General features: G+C 35.9%; 1 long non-coding RNA gene across 4 annotated transcripts in view; it reads left to right on the top strand.

The window, feature by feature from the left end:
- Positions 1-5167: 5167 nt before the first annotated feature.
- Positions 5168-6000, top strand: part of LOC121074154 — a 48985-nt gene continuing 48152 nt past the window's right edge. The window contains exon 1 of one of the 4 annotated variants that reach the window (XR_005822175.1): positions 5168-5469. This is a non-coding gene — a long non-coding RNA (uncharacterized LOC121074154). The remainder of the gene's footprint in view (positions 5470-6000) is intronic. The other 3 variants (XR_005822174.1, XR_005822173.1, XR_005822176.1) reach the window with 3 other exon arrangements.

The raw sequence follows: 6000 nt of genomic DNA, 5'->3' as shown, positions 1-6000 counted from the left end.
ATAGGGACCTAATGTACCAAAGGCAGAGATGCAGAAAATCTGGGAAGACCAAGGCAGACACCTTGGATTGGTGGTGTTGTGGGTTGGGTGGCTGTTGCCTTCCTGCTTGTCATTTGCTTCCGAGATCACTTCTTTTATGTTGCTCACAGGCTGCCATGGTACCACCAGTGGTTTAAAATATCTTATTTTCTATCAGGGCATTCTTGTGAGACAGCTGGATCATCCAGGCTATCTTCTTCTGTTCGATTTATTCTGTTGAGGGCTAATTAAGTATGGACAAATATAGCTCTGATTCATTCTGTAATGAATTATATGGTGGAGTAGCAGGAGGCTAAGAAAAAGTTATTATTTGCCTTCAAATTTGCCTTATTTGCCTTCAAATATTTGTCTTTCTCTTGGGCTGGATCTTACCATAACAATTCCCATGCAAATTTTATTCAGTTTATTTTATCAGACAAATATGTATAAGAACAAAACATAGCTACCATTCCACATGAAGAGAAAGGAGAAAAGTGAAAGAACAAGGATATTATGCTGTCCTATGGAATTTGTTAGTGTAAAATTGACGATGAGAAACAACAGCAGCAATGCAGATTCGTTCATTCATTTCTGTTAGACCACTTCAGAAAAAAAGCATAGGGATAAATTTGATGCAGTAAGAGAACACTAGCAAAACCTAGAAAATTATTGGGCCAAACTATTGGCCCAGTTCTTCACCTGAAGGAATCAGTACAAAGCTAAGCAAGTCATTGTACCATGGAGGATTTAGTTTGAAAGCTAATATGCTGAAGATAAGACAGCTAAATATGATTTATGTTGTAATTAAATCCCTCCATTGATGAATCAAGTGACCTATTGCATTGTTTCTTGAAAGAGTATATAGAGGACTTCATAGAGGAATTTATTAAATCCTACATTCATGAAGACCAATAGACTAATCTGAACCTTTCTTTTTCCAAACAGAAATTCTTCCTTTGGAAATGATTCATCATTCTTCTGTGATTCCATAAAACAAAGAAACAAACCAACCCCACCCCAAACCAAAATTTTTATCCAGAGGGAGATTCTTTCTTTGTCATTTATGTGAAAGTACTTAGTATTGTGGTCATGAAATATTGAAAAATTATGAGCGAAGCTTGCCCTGCATGTCTTAAAAGTTTGTTTTAAAAAGGCTTTTTTATTTTGTGTTCTCTCTCTCTCTTTTTTTTTTTTCCTACCTGATTAATGTTTTCACATCTTTCATATAATTTCAATGTTACCGATATCCTCCTTTTCAACTGCTGCTGCTGGAACCCTTTCTCTATAAGGATAGCAGAAACAGATAATCTCATGGACTGCAGGAATGGAGGAATTAAGAAATACGTATACATGCAAAATATAAGCAAGGAAATTTAAAGACCATGACTGAAACCTGGTGTATATATTTATGGCAGTTTCCAGTAAAAGGAAAACCAGATTAATTTTCTGTTTGTTTGTTTTTTAATGATTGAAAAAATATTATTTGACCTTTCATTTCAGGAGAAAAATATAAAAAGATAAGTGAGAATATGCCAAAGGATGGCTGCTTCTGTGGAATTTTTAGCTAAAGACAAGTGTTTGTTCACAAAAGGGTCTTCAGTCTGTTTTGTGAATTAAATTCACAAAATGAATCTAACCTTGATGTGCATGAGCCTTTGGAGAATCAGTTGAACTGTGAATCTTCCAATCTCCATCCAACCCTCCTATCTTTGGATGTGTTTCATACAGAATATGTTACTTAAAACAAAAATCTAACAACGCTCTAAATTTAATTAACGTATGCTGGTATGGATACAATAATGACGCTACGTACCCTACAATAGCTATTGCAGCAAACTGCATGAAAACCAGCAGGCAATTCTCGTCTTTGCACTGGCTTCCTCTTACGGACTGCTATTTTGATAGCCAATGTTTTTTGCAGGATTCACTCTGGTTTCTGAACCATTTCCACTCATTATGCCTAGAACAATTGCATTCTTTGGAATTTGATCACAGAATTTTCTACCGTGAAAGAGGCAAAGGCTATAGACTGCATTGTTTCTGAACTAAATATAATACTGTACTAAATGCAGGTTTTCTCCAATGCAGACATGAAGGTTCCAGAAAAAAAAAATAAACAAACCAATCTCCACCATGTATTTCACATCCACATTTCATTTTAAGACTATTTGTTTGTGTAACTTACTTTAAATACTTGAAAAGCAATAATATTATTTTTAGCTGTATTCATCATACATTCCTTAGGTTATATGGTAAAGGGAATCTCTGGGATCAGAGATCAAGAGAGGAGTATTTTTAATTAATATCTAGCTTATTTGTATGAGATAACCTCCCTCCTTTAAATCACTGCTTTTTTTGTAAGCTTATTGTATAATATTTTATTTTAAAAATCAACCTGATTCCCTTAAAAAATGTACATCAGAGAGAGTTGTTATCACAATTGTTATAATTATACACAAGAAAGTAAACTGGCTTACCATGTTTTCTGCTCTCTTGTTTAGTAGATCTTCCAAAGATGGTGGTAGGTGTGGCAGAAGTTCAAAGCTCATCTGAAGACAGGAACGTATGGCATATAAAGAGCCTGTTGAATAAAAGGATATCAAGGCACATGGGCTTAAAATCAGAAATATGCTGTGAGAGCAGCAAATTTCTGGACTGTCCTGCAAGCCAGTATCTATTTTTGATGAGCAACCTTTAAGTGTCTGCTGTAAGGTACATGCAAAGTCCCCCTTTCTATAAAGTGCTGAGTACTTATACAGAGACAGTTTCCTATGATCTTTACAGTAGACAGGTTATCTCTTTGCAAATTACTATACAAGTGTAGAACATGATTGTCCTCCACCTTCTTTTCTGCCCTTCTATTAGATCTCCCTCCCTTCAAGGCTGATCTGTGTCAGCAGCCCTTCTGAGGGCTCCTGCTCTGGCTTGGTGGAAAGTCACTTCTGAAGATGGTTTAAACCATCTGGGATATCTTTGCTTTAGAGACACTAGGAGCTCTCATAGAACCCATTATATTGGGTTGTAATCTGAAAAGAGTGGAGGAATAAACAACTGGGGACAGTATAATATTTACACTGCCCCAATCATCTATAAGAAGTTCTGTGTTTACAACCTTTGCCTGTTCTGAACCACTTTTCCTTTTTATATGTATACACATATTCATATATGATTTCTCATTAATCTTTTTTAAAGAGGCTTTCAACAGATTAGAAAAAGAAGTATTTATTTTCACAAGGGAAATATCAACAGCATCTAGATATTTATTTAAGTAGTATCTTATTTAACGTAATGCTAAACTGGTCAAAGTTTTATTTTGTCCTAAAAAAAATAATCTAAATTATTACCAAAAAAAAAACAAAACTCAATGGTCAAATCCTTTAAATTCTGAGTGTTCATGAGAAAATGCCTTAAAGTATTGAAAACAGAAATTTTCTAGCATACTTATGTGTTACTGACCTGAGACAAACTTTCCACTGGAAAGAAATGACCAGAAAAATTTCAAACAATTTTTTTTTTGTGTGAGTGATCTTTTTGAAGACTATGAGATTTTTTGAAGAACAGAGTGTTAGTTTGAGAAAAAATCACCACATATTGCTTTATCCTTTTTATATAATACTCATGTTGGTGGCTTCTATTGTAGTTGAGCATCAAGAGTTTTCTTAGCTACTTCATCATGATTCTCAATAAATTTTGGCCTGTCAATCATTTCTAGACATTGAAGATACTGGTAGTTGGTAATAGCTATCCTGCACTTCTGCAGTAAAGAAGCTGTGCTTATTAATTGCCTATTTTGTTTAGCTGGTCAGGGATTCTGTTCTCTAGTTTCATCACAGCTCTTGGATGAATTTATAAGGTCTCTTTGGTGCTTACGGAATGGGATTAGATTCCCTCTGTTACCTGTTTTTCAAGGTTAAACCTGTTCAGTTTATGTGCTACTGGAACTCATGTCTTGTTCCAACTCATTTCTTTATGTTTTTATTCCTCAAAACTCATACTCCACTGCAACATAACTATGTGTACTTAAGCAGTAAAAACAGGGCACCCTGAAAATGTATTCAAGCAGAAGAAATATTATGCTAGCAATTTCCTTCACTTGGCTTCCAAAGAAAGTAATGCTTCATCTTAGTTTGGATAAAAAGGGAGGGCTCAATGGTGAACTTCTCAAGTTCTCAAGTGATGAAGGCTTGGTGAACACTTCTGGGTGATGGATGAAGGTAAAATGATCCTGGATATTCTATTTCTAGTGTTTTTTTCTGAACAGGGATAATGGATCTTTGCAAAGAAATATTTTGCCTGTAATGCAACAATGGGAAGACTTCACTGCCCTGATCACAAATCCTTGAGAGCTGTTCAGATTGAGGAACTCCTGGATCGTGATGTAGATATGATCTTTCTTATCTCTAAAGTAGAGTAACTACCTTTTGTGAATTCTCCAGCATAGAAAAGTTTAGACTGATCATTAACTAATGTCCTCTTCCTTTTCCTTCAGTTTGATGCAATATGAAACAGATTTTCCCAGCTTCTGCCTGTAACATCTCCCTTTCATTTTTTGTTCTCTTGGCCATCTTAGTTTTTAATGATGATTCTGCCACTGTGTTGTACAAAGAGAAATGTTGCTGCTCATGGAATTAAGGTGGATCAAGTACTGTATGAATGATCCAATCAAAGTGAGTTAAAACTTTGAAAATTGGTCCTGTGTTCATCTTTGCATCTGACAATATGAAAGGAAATTGTAAATGCTTGTTGAGACAACTGTTATTCATGTTCACCATTTGTGCCAATTTGCCGGCTTTATTCCTAATTATTCATTCCTTTAGGCACACATTTAGTTTCTGACAATTGCATGCTTTCAAAAACTGCACCCTATGGACTGGAATTGTTTGTGGGTGTTTTCTGAAGGAGAGGATGTGGCCATGATAATGCATTCCAAAGTTCTTTGAAATGAATTCCCAAGTGTTTCAATCACTATTCTCTGCTCTAGGCCAAAAGCAAACATTGTTCTTACTGAATGAGATGAGATGAAAGTTTCATTTACCAGTGATGTGATATTAAAATACCAAGATTCCATTACATGGGATGTATTTAAATGAAATATTATGAAAATGGAAATTGTGTATCCCTCTGCAGGAAATAAATGCAGTTTGAAATGAAAGGTGCCCATGATAAATACTGTTATCTTCCCGTGGTGTTAGATTGCTGCTTGCCTTTCTGCAGGCAAGCAAGAAGCAAGGCTAGTGAACCCCCTTTAGTGCAGCCTCAGCAAACATGAATTTGATTATAGAAACATGAAAAGTCTGCAGGGCTCTGTAGTATTGTCTCCCTTGGCTGTGCCTAAGACAGGCACAGGGAAGAACTTGCACTTCTTCCCTTTAAAACCCTTTCAAATTATACAGTAGTTAACTGAAATACCTAAATAGCCTTTGGCACAAGGACAAGAACCAGGACTCACATGTAAGTCACTACATTGCAAAGCTCCATCTTTCTTGTTTCCTCTCTCTTTGTGCCCAGTAATCTTTTTTTTTTTTTCTCCATGTTGGATAAGGTGAAGATAATCTCTCCCAGTCATTTCTTAAAGATATTGATTTAATTTCTCATATGCAGAGTAGGAAATTGAACACTGAACATCTGGGTAAATTGTTATGGTGTATAGCCATTTTCTGCATGTATATATATCATATGTACATATATGATATATCATATATATTTCTTCCGGTGTCACAGACAGAAGCTCTTCTCCACTCCTGAATAGAGGCACAGGAGGACGTCTGGGTTTTATTTCTGTCCTCAGTTTCTTTCTTAGCTACTTCTAAATAAAGGACAGCTGAAGCTGGGTTGGATTTTGTCCAGAGTCTCTGAGGTCTTATCTCACTCTGGTTCCTGCATTGCACATCACAGTGTAGTGCTGTGCCTACACACTGCACTCCTCTAAGACCTGCCCTTACTCTTTCTGCCTCTTGCCTCTTTTTCAACGTACAGCTTTTT

Source organism: Cygnus olor, chromosome 8 (assembly GCF_009769625.2).
Source record: "Cygnus olor isolate bCygOlo1 chromosome 8, bCygOlo1.pri.v2, whole genome shotgun sequence".
Classification (NCBI taxonomy): Eukaryota; Metazoa; Chordata; class Aves; order Anseriformes; family Anatidae; genus Cygnus; species Cygnus olor.
The sequence above is the reverse complement of the archived record's forward strand: the minus strand, read 5'-3'. Positions and strand labels throughout refer to the sequence as shown.